The sequence below is a fragment of the Grampus griseus genome, assembly GCF_964374135.1.
Source record: "Grampus griseus genome assembly, chromosome: 4".
NCBI classification, from domain to species: Eukaryota; Metazoa; Chordata; class Mammalia; order Artiodactyla; family Delphinidae; genus Grampus; species Grampus griseus.
The window spans coordinates 43375807-43389948 of NC_138997.1; positions in this window are offsets into that span (position 1 = coordinate 43375807).

Consider the following 14142-nt stretch of genomic DNA (forward strand, 5'->3'; position numbering starts at 1 on the left):
TGCTATTTAGTAAGTTAGCAGAGCCCAAAGCTCCGGGATATTTAATTGACAATTTAATTAACATTATCTTATCCTGATCAGAAGCACAGAGACCTTGAATGATCAGAATGTATTATTCCTATTAAATTTCTTACTTTTATCTACCAAAGAAGTGTTCAGGTAAGACAGGAGTCTTTTCTTCCTTGTCTCTGCTTCCTTGTAGTTTTCCAATGTGCAAATCTTGCTCTTACCTCGGGCGGCGGGGGGAGGAGGGCTCACCCTGATGTTTCTCATGGTGAGTCTCTCTCACCCCACGTCAGAGTGGAGTCCATGATGGAGTCACTCAGGACACTCTTGAGACAAACCGTCTGGATTCAAACCTGACTCCATCACTTACTTGTGCAATATTAAGTTCCTTAACTACTCTATGTCTTAGTTTCTCCATCTGTACAATAGGGATAAAAATAATACACATTACAAAGGGTTGTTATAAGCATCTGGTGAGTTACTATCTGTAAAGTACTTAGAAAACAGGCATCATATAAGTGTTTAGCAAATAGATACTCCAGATCATCAGGTATGTGAGACAGACTAACTCCATACTTCCTTAAGCCCCTAGCGCAAAATTTTCTGATCCTTTCAGCAGAACATAATCTTAATTGATACATGTGCCACCTAAGGCCTTTCAAAAAGTGGCCCTTTACTTGCTTTCTAACCTCATTCCTCATCCCTCTCTCCACTCCCTCCACCTAAGCTTCCAGAGTCACACTATTAAATCGCACATTCATCCTTAGAGACCCACTCTGAACCTTCAGTGTCACATCACGCAGAAAGACTTTCTTAACTCACTCATCACACTATGCTGTAATTATTTCTTTACAGGCATGGTCCTCTTACTAAAGTGCTAATTCCTCCAGGAGAAGAATTGAGTCTTTGGGGCTTATCTCCAATGTCTGGCACAGAACTGTAGCAGCATGATTAATTTATGGGTAAATGTTGAATGGATGAAGCCATCACTATTCTGATTCTTGCCATCAGGCCATTAAGGTTAAGTTATTAACAGTTTAATCTGTGCTTTTAGAGTAAAAAATGAAAGAAAGCAGAATGCGGTGAATGTTTTAAACTGCCATACCCCATTTGTTATCTGAAATTTTATTCTTGTATTTGAAAGTCTCTTCAAGTACTAGTTGTTGTGGGTTTTTTTTTAATGATTTAATATGTTAGGCCAAATACAAATAAGATGTTTAATTTAAAATAGTTTTGCAAAGTCTCATCTTTGTAATCCAAAAAGAGTAAAAACTTCTTTCCTTGTAAACACATTCAATTTTGTTCTTTAGGTTTGCAATTCAGAGAGGAAGAGCTTTCAGGTTTCTTTTATGTTTGAAACTGGGTTTTACCCAAAATTATGAAATACCAGTATCAACAGGACAAATGATAAATAATTTATGTTTAAGTATGTTTATTAAGTACTTTGAGATGCTTCATGTATGATAATTTGTGTGTCTTTTGCTACCCATGTCAATTACAGCATCCAGCTCACTTGAAACCTTTTATAATTCTCTGCAAGTCTTCCACACTTTACCCAGTTATAGCTACCTCTACTGCTCTCATCTAGACTCCTGTATCACCACCACTCTTCTCTTCAACTCATAAGTCCTTGCTCCATTGATTATTTCTCCTCTTTTCTGTATCTTCAGACTTACCCTTTCCATTAACTCCTGCCTCTCAACAAATTTTGTCTTAGTTTGGGACGCTTAGAAGCAGACCCTTAGACAAGGAGTCAACTACAAGTATTTTATTGGGGAGGCAATCCCAGGAAACAGGGAGGGGAATGGCAATATGACCCTTTTTATAGTGCAGATGACAACTGGTCTTCTTGCTTCCGGTCTTGGGCCCCTCCCATCCACTGCTCTCACTGCTACCAGAATAATCTTTCTGAAATATTTAATCATCTCCTGCATAATATCCTCCATGTTTCCCATCACCTACCAGTTATAAGTCAAGCTGATCTGAAAGACCCTTCCTAACCTGCCTCTGCCTGTCTTTCCAGGTGTGTGTCTTGCTATTTCCTCATCAAGCTCTATGGAAGCTCTCTAATAAGCCATCATCCTTTTTTTTTTTTTTTGAGGTACGTGGGCCTCTCACTGTTGGGGCCTCTCCCGTTGCGGAGCACAGGCTCCGGACGCGCAGGCTCAGCGGCCATGGCTCACTGGCCCATCCGCTCTGCGGCACATGGGATCCTCTCAGACCGGGGCACGAACCCATGTCCCCTGCATCGGCAGGCGGACCCTCAACCACTGCGCCACCAGGGAAGCCCCACATCACTCTTTTATTTCTCCTACTTCTTCAAATATCTTCAGGCCAACTTATGACCAGTCCCCACCACACTTTCATGCCTAAACCCAAGCTCATTGTATTGTCATTGTTTATCACAGGTCTATGTGTTATATGTCTCCCAACGTCAATATTGTGAAAGACTACATGAAAACAAGCTTTCAATTAACAATTACTGAACTACCACAAGTGCAAAACTACAGGGATGAAGAAGACACAGACCTGTCTCAAAGAGTTTTTATTTTGAAAGGGAAGTATTTGGGGGGCAGAAAAATTTTCCCTTTTTCTCTTTTAGGTTCTTTAGCTGGTCTAAAAATTAATTTAACATAGATTAACAGGAGAAAAACAAATTTCCCACTTACAGAAGCCCCATAAAAATATGATACTTCCCCCAGCAGTCTGGTTATTGAGGCCTATGTACCATCCTACGTTAAGGAGAAGAGGGGAGGGGTCTGGGGCTTCCAATGGGAGGAAGGCAATTCATAGGAAGATGAGAAGGGTAGATGTATGGTAAACAAGTGTTCGCCATGCCATGTGGAGAAGTCTTTCTGATATAAAAAAGTTACCTCTGGTAAAAGCTGTCTCTGGTACACGTCCCCTGTCTAAATTATTTTAGGCAGTTAAGGGGAGGTAAAAAGCTCTTCCTGAATCTGCTGGGCCTTGATTTTCTTCAGCTTGATATAATCCACATGTGCCAAAGTGGCACATTCAGGGGTGACATATTCTGCTCCCCATCAGTATGAATAGAGACAACTTTAAACCCAGGTGTAGAGCTATTCATTTTATAAACAAGTATATAGTTACACAGTTGTAGGAGTTCATAGTAGGGAGAGAGGACTTGTGGCCAGAAGATTTTACTTTCCCAAATTGTACCTCATGTCGGTCTTTTCCAATTTTAACTTTCTCTTAAGTACTCAAAAGTTCCCTCTTCAGAAGAAAATATCTTTATTCAGGATTCATTAAATATTTCTTGAGAACCTATGCAAAATAAAATGTGCCAACAGACTAATCATAGGAACAATAGTAAGTTATGTTTTCACCACTTTTAGATCTTAAACGGTAAAAGTTTTCATTATTAATGACTGTATGTTTTCAACAGAAGTTTGTGCCTTTGTATTTCTATTTTAACACTCTTTTCGCCTCCCCTTAAAGACAATTCATTTTCTTTGTTTTATATGTAGCTTGCCATTTTAATAACAAGTTTGTAGCATTCGAAATAAGACTGAATACCTAGACTAATTTTAGATGAGCAAAAGGGTGGGGAGGAAACAGATCCAAAGAAAGGGGAGAAAATTCATTACAAGTGAAACATAATCCATATTTAACACTGAGTTCTTTTTGGTTAACGCATTTTCTCACAAGTTATTTCTCAGTATCAACTACTAGAAGCCAGTTCAACTTGCTAAACGCATGAATGGTCTGCACTTTAAATACTGGAGGTTAGGAAAACAAACACATCTTAAAAATCCTTCCCAATAAACACAAAGAAAAACTGAATGCCATCAATGACACAGCTGGAAATACAGACCTTCTATACTTAATAGAAATTGTTAACGTTTTACACCTCAAGAATAACTATCACGCTCAGCATTTCAACAAGCCACAGTCAGTGAGAAGAAGAACTAAAATGTTACTTTTCTCTAAGCAGCATTTTTGTATTCCTTATTTGTCTTGAATAATATGAAATGCTGCATTTATCCTGTAATGCCTGTGAACTGAGTCATTAAATAAATGACTGCAGCCCTGGGCAGCAGTGGGCCATGACACTCACAATGCAAATTCAGCTGGATGGATAAGCCTGGCGTAGGACACCCTCATTGGGCTGTTCATTAGCCTCACTTTACAGCTGTCAGAAATGATATCTGTTATTCAGCCCGACCCAGGCTCTGAGAAAGAATCCTGTGGCGACTGATGGTAAAACATGCAAAATGATTTGAGAAAAAGCAAACCTATTGGAAAAGCTGACAAACCAAATGGTATAAATAAATAAATAAATATCGTTACTTCTTAGAGGATTAAAATGTAATAATAAAAATAATAATTACAGATCAGAGCCAGACAAAGGAAACGCATTCAACTTTACCTAAAAGAGTTCTGTGACAGTTTATTATACTAGTCCCCAAATCGTGCATTTGTTTCTAAGCCTGCACTGGATGCCCATGAGTTACTCAAATATATAAATGTCCCTGCTCTCATTATGCTCCTCTGGCATTATTTTATGTATTTCAAGGCTCAGGGGAAGTTAGGGGCCTCTCAGATACTCCCAGGTATTCCAGATAATTTAGGGGCTTTGAGGAAAGAGAAGGTACAGCCTTCCATAATAGAAGCTGACTTGTTACTGGCACTCAGCAGCCCACCAAGACCTCTCCATCCTTGGAACTCCTATAAAAATTTTATCTGCACTTGACGAAATCTGTCACTTAGTCATCTTATCTTTCTTATCATTTGTATTTCCTCCTCCCCACTAGAATTACAATTTGGGTACAAATGAGAATGTGCCTCTTTATTTCTCTGGTTCAGTGTTTAAAATAGTGTTGTGCACTGATGATTGGTTTTTAATAAGTTGTTGTTTAAAATCTTTAATAAGTAGTGGTTCAAAGTATGGAAAACAATGATGATGCCAGATTGGCAATCCTGGTGTCCACAGTTCTTCATCTACAAGGAGGCCATCTCGCCCCCAAAGACTTTATTTACACTGTTAAATGTAAAAGAAGGGTTACCCTGTCATCTGCTGAATTAAATATCAATATTTCTGTTAACAGAAAGAATCTTGCCAACTGCTTAGGACTCCAGAGTCATTCTAAAGTATTTCTGTCCTCAGAAATATTTAGATTCCTATTTGGATTCACCTTCAACACACAATATCACTACCATGCTGGCCAAACTCAACAGGTATTTTGATAGTATATTCATAGTCTTTAAAAGAAATTTCAAAGTGGAGAGGGAGGAAAGAGAGCAGCTTTAAAAATGCGTGGGCTTGTAGTATTTTCAGTTCAATGTTTCCTGAACAGCAAATGACCTGAAATATCTCCACATGGATCATATGAAACCTTTAACAAGACATTTCTCAAGAAAATGGCACCCCAGAAACACATACATGTGTGAGGACACACACACCACTCACACACAAAACAGTTTTTAATAGCCAAGGGCACTTTGGCACAATGTGGGGCAGTGGTTGTCAACATAAACAGATGGTCAAAGAAGTGGGCAAACACTTTGAGTGAACTAGTTCCATAAATGAAGTTTTTTATTTCATTTTAAATGCCATACTTACTTAACCAGCTTTCAGACAAGATGATACACGTAGCCAGTTGGAAAGAGTTCCCTGCCAGGCTTCTGTGTTTTTATGACAAAATTAAAAGTCCACAGATGGAATAACTCAAAGCTAATTCTTACAGAGTTTGTTTAGTTAGAATGGGGGCGGGGAAGGAGAATACCATATTGCTTCAAATGAAAGCCACATCTACAAAATGGGAGATTTTTAATTGGGGAGGAAAGAGTAGAAACATCTTTTTAAAGAAACAGCAAGTCTGTTTTTTAAACGAGTAGAACTATTTATCCATTAAAATAGCAACCACCCCCAAAGAGTTTGAGGATCGTTTAAAAAATTCCTGATTCCAAACCCAATCTCCAAACATGTCAGCATCCTCTCAACCAGTTCTTTGAAAAATATCAGTTTGCCACTTCAGCTGCCTTCTAAATATATATAGTCTTCCCATCATGACTTCACTAGTCATTAAATTTCAAAACCCCAGAGAAAGAGTCCTGCATGTGAATTATGGGAAGAAAGGTGCTGTCTGAGAGGAAATGTAGAGGAGGCCAGCTGTCTTGGCATTGTGCATTCTGTGAAAGATTTGCAACTGTGTTAGAGTATTTAGCTAGCTCCTTTAATGAGGAAATGAAATAGAACTGATGTTTGGCCCAACATGGTGGCCCATGTACAAAAGCATGAAATGTATACAGTACTGCCCACTGGAGAAAAAAGAAAAGAAAAAGAGACAACCCCAAATGAAGGAAAAACTATGACAAATGGAATATGTTCCCCGATCTTCCAATTAAAAAACAAACTTAGGCATGTAAAATTCAATTACAGTAAGTCCCCTACATATGAACCTTCAAGTTGCGAACTTTCAAAGATGCAAACGTGTGTTCGTATCTCCAATCACATAATATAGTTCACGTGCCTGGCGTACACTGTCACGTGTGTGCATCCTCTACAAGTGGTTGTGCTTTTGTGTACTTTACTGTACAGTACTGTATAGCGTACGGTAGTACAGTATCTTTATTCCAAGCCCAGGATGTCTGCAAGCAAGCGTAAAAGAAGCAGTGATGTAGCTGGTACTGCTAAGAAGCTCCAAGTGATAATGATGGAAACAGAAACAAATGTGAAAATAATTGAGAGAGTGGAGTGACAAGAGGAAGAAGAAGTAACTGAAAAACCGAAGAGATTCACGATGCAGGAAATGGCGCGGGGATTTTCTTTATGTGAAGAGGCACTGTTAGTTTTTGAGGCACAGGACCAGAATGTAGACTGGTACATGAAGCCTGCAGCAGCCATTCAGAATGCAATCCAGTGCTACCGTGTCATCTTGACGAGAATAAAAGAGCTACTACCCAGACATCTATGGGTCATTTTCTCAAGAGGGTAGATAGAATAGAATCCAGCAAGGAACCAGAATCTGTGCCATCCACGTCAGGCGTGAGTGACATTGCAGCTCGCCCTCCGTCTCCTATTGCTGAGGATCCCTCAGCTCTACCATCCCCCACCCCCTCTCCCTCCTCCAGTCGGTAACTCTTCTTGCCTGTTCACTCGATGCCAGCCCCTGGATGCCAGCTATTGTACTTACTATTGTACTTTTCAAGGTACTGTACCGTGAGATTAAAAATGTTTTCTTTATTTTTTATGTTTGTTTTTTAGGTATTATTTGTGTGAAAAGTATTATAAACCTATTACAGTACAGTACTGTCAACATATAGCCGATTGTGTTAGTTGGGTACCTAAGCTAACTTTGTTGGACTTACGAACAAATTGGACTTACAAGTGTGCTCTCAGAACAGAACTTGTTCATATGTAGGGGACTTATTGCACAAAAACTAAATTCTACAAAGAAATTTTACCTAGTTTTTTTTCAATGTAATAAATACCTACTCAGAAGTCTCAAAGTAAATTTTAAGAAGACATAATCAATAAAATAATTGGGTCTACAAAATACAAAAGAAATTGTTTCCATTTTTTGCCAATTAACTGATTTGACTTAAATATAATTAACTTGCTAGTTTCAGGTAAATCTAAGTGTCTACAATGCATGCATACAGGAAGTAAACTTACATATCAGCTTCTATTTCTCTTCTAGAAATATATGTACTTATTTCCACAAAAGACGTTTTTCAGTGCCAAAGGTGAAGGGAGAAGGATTATTAACGAAAAACTATGTACAACATTTACTAGAAACAGCTGATCTTCCAGAAGACCACTCTGCTCTCCCAGACTCATGGAGCCTGAGCAAGCCAACCAACGCATAAATTAAGACCATAAGAAAACACAGTGGATCTTTTTTCACTACTTGGCATCCAGCAATTAAAGCCAGGGGTTCTCAAGTGTTTCATACTCACAGAGATCTAAGTGAACGGAACAGACCGAATCCCTAGTTCTATATTATTCACTGAAGGATTCACCTGTGACTTCAATTTCTTTGAGGAGAAAACTGGCTTTGTTATCTGATATTCCCTGTTTTTCATCTGATTACCTTTTATTTTAGAAATTATTTTTAAGTGACTTTATTTCCTCTAGGCTACTTCCCATATGAATCCCAGGCAGCATCTTTGTGGCTACTTGCCACAGTTTAAAAACTTCTCTGTCATTAAAAAAGGGCTGTTTCTTTGATATTTACTTATCATTTAAGGAAATCACCACAGGACTACCTGAAAATTAGCATTTCTCTCAATACAATATGAACTTCATCAAAATAAGTTGCAGTATTTCACTTCCTATTTGAAGTGTTCTGCAGACATTAGTTTGCCAGGAAAGGCAGACTTTGGATATGTTTTGATTGTTAAAGAAGCATCAAGTCTTTATGTTAAAGAAACATGAGGTCTTTAACTGAAAGAAGGCATCTCTGGTTTGACGTGGCTCTTAATAGAAAGGTAGATGATATAGAGAATGTGAAAGCCAGTATTTTGGATGCTTAGAAGTAAATTTTGTTGTCCAGGTAGAGCAGATTTTAAACTGTGAATGTCAAAACTTTGTACACCACTGTTTCTACAGTCTAGAACAGGGCTTGGCACATAGTAGAAGCTCAATAAATATTTGTTGAATATTGATTAAATAAATGAATCCAAAGGATTTAATAAAAATATTATACTATAAAATCATAGTTTATATTTGGCTCTAAGACGTTTTGGCAGTTAAGCAGATAATAGAGAAATTATTTAGCTTCTGTCTATAGAGTTGCTATTGGCACCAGTTATTGAAAAGCGCTTTATTATTCTGTCTCAGCATAAATGTATCCATTAGAATGATGAGTGAAGTGCTCATTAGTCAACCTGAATACTAAAAGTGGTGGAGGTCACCTCACTCAAAGCCTGACCTTTCCAAACATTTTGCTTTTTAAAAAAAAAAAAATAGACAACATTTCCCTCCCTAATCTTCCCTCTTTGATCCTCTGGTTAATTGGGGAATAAATCTCTCTTTTAACTTTGCCAAATACTGCAGAATATTTTCAGTAAATGTCACCATAAATTGAAAGCAACACTAACATGGTAGATGTGTTTCATTTTCTGATCACGTGTGACAAACTTAGTCTTTGCTCTTGTGCTTCCCTATTAGTATTGATTTTCCAAGTTGATAATGGATGGCAGAAAAAGACTCATTTAAACATTCTCACCCTTTGGCCTTACCACGAGCTTAATTGTTGCCATGAGTGCATGATAGAGATTTTTTTAATACCTTAAAAATAAAAATGTATGCTACTCGTCGATTGGTTGTGCCCTTGTTATCCTTATATTTAATATTGCAGAAATAATGAATTTAACATGCTGGTGAAGCAAGGGAAAACCAATAGGTGATCGCTAATCTCCTTTACCCGTAGGACAATTTCTGTCCCAGCAGTTATGACTTTGGATGCATCATTTAACTTCTCTGATCCTTGATTTTATCTCTAAAAATGGGATATTACATAGCTCATGGAATTTCTTAAGAATTAATTCAGAAAATATATGAAATTACCTCACTGAAGATACGTTTAAGTATTTCCATCCAGAGATTTTGGAGTATGTGGCAAAATGATGAGAGTATCAGTAGATGAGCTTTAACAAAAGAAGTACATTTTAGAAAATGAATCCTGTTCTAGGCACAGATTGAAGTGGCCAAATCACTCACACCAACTTCAACTCCACATTTTATCGTAAAATTAGTATCATCTTAAGTGTTTTAACATTTTTCCTCTTCAAAAGCAGGCAAAACAAGAGGACACAGAATCAGGAGCAGGTTACATAGCTTCAAATCAGAAGCACAAGGTCAGAGACTAATAAACTACAGGACTGTTAACCAAGAAACTTAACTATAATGGGCCCCTGGAGTAAAATTCCCCCTTAATGGAAACCACCTTATGGTCTTTCAGTCTCCTTCCTGTTCACTGTAGTCAGTCATGACCAAAGCATGTGTAATTTCTTCTTGGAACTTTCTAACAAGTGAAAGAAAATCACTCAGAAGCGGACTTAACTTTCTACTGCAAGCCTTCAGGCGAGGGCACAGGGTCCACCAGCCGCCTGACCACTGGGCCACCCACCCACACAGCCTGCTCAGGGCCAGTGCTCAGACCACAGCAAAGTCCCGATGTGAGCCATAGTGGGTACCTCCCCGGCAACCTCGTCTTCATTTTTACCTAGGAGAAAACTGAGGACCAGAGAAGCGGGCACAGGTTGTCAGGGACAGAATCTGGACACAAGGGCACAGCCTCCATAGCAAGAAGGAATACCTTCCAGGCAAGCAGCAAAGAATTCTGATTTCATTCCCCCGTAATATGGGGTAAAGCAGGTTATATAAACTGTAAATTTCTGAACTCATAATGTTATACCTTTAGAGAAAACATGAGGTCCATATCTAACCCTTTATCACATTTTATAATTCTTTTATTAGCATAGCACACCTCACTTTTTTTAAAGGGTCACGTTTATGTTTTTATTCTTTTGCCTGAAGCAACAAACTCCATTCTTTCATTTTCAACAAGTTAAAGAACATATACCCACTCAAAATCATTACGAAATACCTCATCATCTTTTATGGGGAAGTACTATGTTCTTGTTATTGCATTTGCCCTGGGTTTCTTCTTGGTACAAAATGAAACAACTGTTTCCTTCCATTTCCTGGGAAGCATTTTTTAATTATGAAAACCTCAGTATTTTCTCTCATTCTCCTACCTTACCCAGGAGACTCTAAAGGATTAGACCACTGTGGGGTCATACAGAGAACAGTAAACAATGGCTTGGCTTTGCTAATATGGTATTTGAAACCATTGTGTATATTTCTGGACTACCTTTGAAGAATAACACCCCTTACTAGAGCTCTACAAAGAATGTAATACAGCTTTAGAAAGAATATATTACTGATTACTGAATGTAGTCAGTAATATGACAAAATGTAAATACACTTCAAGGCAACTATTCTTGGATCACTGCCTTAAAATTACTTTACCAAATTTTATTTTTAACATTCAGAGTTCTGGCACTGAAAAGAGTGGCTAAACAACTTTCCCAATGTCGAGCTGGAGAATTTTTCTCTTCTCCTAAGTAACTGCTACAGATGACTGTTATTTCTCTACTAAAAATGACTCTAAAGCAAAAAACCAAAAAACAAGCAAACACCAAGAATATGGAATATGACATGTGAAAAAATTCAAAATCTTGTACTTTTAAAACCATGAAATAAATATCATGAGTTTTTAAATTTGTCTGAATGATCATATCATACTTATCTTTACATAAAACCTGTTAGTGGTTTCCACTTGCATTTAGAGTAAAACCCTAATGCCTGCCACAGTCATGATGATCTGAACACTGAAAGCCCAAACTCATTCCACTCTCTCCCTCTAGCTCTCTATGCTCCAATCTCATCAGTCTTCGTTCAGTTTCAGGAATTCCCCAAGGTCGTTTCTGCTGAGGGTTTTCACACACACTCATCTTTCTTCCTGGAATGATTTCTTTCATCCTTTGCATGGCAGTCTCCTCAACCTTCACACTGCAGCATAAACTTCAAATCAGAAAGACCTTTCCTGATCTGCCAATCTAAAGTAAACCCCACAACTACCCTAAAGTTTTTCTCTCTCTCAGCACTTCATTCTTTTGTTTCATAGCACTCATTACAAAGTACACGCATGTGTGCGTTTGTGGTTATTGTTTATTGTGCATCTTCCCCACTGGACTTGAAGTCCCATGAGAGCAGGGACCATGCTTCTGTGTATAAAACAATATGCCCAGTACCTAGCACAATACATAAAGTGCACGGGAAGCACTCCGTAAATATTTGTTGGATGAACAGAAGCTCTCCATGACCTATGATTATCCTTCATAATATATCTCTCCAGAATATTTGAGATAGGTCATCATTTGAACTATTCTCTAGGCCTTTTATCAACTTAGTAAAATGAACATTTGAAAATATCCAATAACTAATTTAGTAATACTCATATTCTGTGAAGAAGTTAAATATCCTGAATTTAACATCTGTATCATCATGTTTTCCAAAACCACACAGTTGATAAAGAGTACTTGCCACTTCCCTAAAACATATATCTGACTCATATCAACCATTTTGCAAGCGAAAAATGTCTGTGATTCAAAGATATGCCTGACCATTAAATAGGGACAAAACTAAGAATAAAATAACTTTTAAGTATAGTCAACTTTCTGGGCCATGACAACTAGCAAAGGGGGTTTAAAATTCACTGGAAACTTTAAATTAGAAATATCTCTAAATATTATTGTTCAAAAGATGTATTAATCCATTTGTCTCTAGTTTTGCTCAATTTTACTTCTCATGTTTAACTCAGATGTTGATAATATCTCCCATCTATAAGGACAATCAGATCAGAGCAGATGAGAAATATTTCCAAAAGTTATTAATCCTCCCCGCATGATATTAACAACTATATCTGTAGTGCTTTTATCTGGTTATTAGCACAGTTCTTATGAAACCTGGTCCCAGGTAGAATAAGACAAGGAGTAAACTTTTCTTCTTATCTCATTTGTGGGAAATTATTTTTCCCAGGAAGCTAAACTGCCTCTAGAGATAATTTACTTCAAAGGAACAGTTACTACCAAGCAGATACACCCTAAATCTCAACTTTCTACAGTATAATCTGACCTGTTATTATTATTACTAAAAAATATAAAAGTATCATGGGATATAAAACAGAAGTAGGCTTGGTACAAACCCACTTAAGAGAAACAATTAAGTTAACTTTAAATTTCATACTATTAATATTAACGGTACTCCTCAAATGAGCTCATGACTGTACACTCTCTAAGAACAGTAGAACACTGGGCTTCCATTATCAACTTACATGTGAAAAAACATTTTCTTCCCCCCAAATACACAATTCCTTCTTCAGCTTGATTATTTCTTTTCATGTTTGTGTCATCCTTCTTGGGGTAAAATAGAAAAGGAAGAGGGTCTCACAGCTCAGTAAAGAAAGAACAAAGGAGGGAGGGGCCCAGGAAGTAACAGGTGAGGGACCCTCATCCGGACCCAGGTCCATCACTGGCTCAGATACTCCCAAAGGAAAAATAAAATTCAATTAAAATTCAACATTCAAATAAAATGTCGTTCACCCTCAAAGCATTATGCGCTGAAGACAAAGTTTATTCCAACTCTATGAAATGACTTGGTAAAAAATAAAAATTCACACACACACACACATACACTCAACAGTGTTGATATTTTGTAATTCAAAAAAATTAAAATAAGCTCTATCTTTGCAACAGCCTAATTTCTTAATTGAAGACAGAGATTAAAATTACTATTTGAGTGACTATATAATGGGCCTTACAGATGTCCACTAATACAGGAAGACTCCCCCCAAAGTACAATAGAATACCAGGTACAATAGAGAACTCAACAGAGAACTTCCTAACTGTGCAAACCTCCTGATCATACACGTATAGTAAGAGTCTATAATCAAAACTAAAATGTAAACTCTTGTCCTTGGTATGTTTATGGGAAATAAAATAATTGTCTTGCCCAGAAACTTTCGGAGCTTTTGTAAACTTCCCAAGTGATATCTTATTAAGAGTGTTGCTTATATAACATTAATATGTGCACTATAGGGCTTCCCTGGTGGTGCAGTGGTTGGGAGTCTGCCTGCCGATGCAAGGGACACGGGTTCGTGCACCGGTCCGGGAAGATCCCACATGCCTTGGAGCGGCTGGGCCCGTGAGCCATGGCCGCTGAGCCTGCGCGTCCGGAGCCTGTGCTCCGCAATGGGAGAGGCCACAACTGTGAGAGGCCTGTGAACCACAAAAAAAAAAAAAAAATATGTGCACTATGATGGTTAATTATTTGTGTCAACTTGGCTGTGCCACAGTACCCAGATATTTGGTCAAACATTATTCAGATGTTTCTGTGAAGGTGTTTCTGCATAAGATGAACATTTACAATGGTGGCTTTTGGGTCAAATAGATTAGTCCCCGTTATTGAGTGGGCCTCATCCAAGCAGTTGAAGGCTTTAATAGAACAAAGACTGACCTCTCCCTAGAAAGAAGGAATTCTGCCAGCAGAGCCTTTGGACTCAACTCTTCCCTGAGTCTCTAGGCTGCCAGCCTCCCTACCAG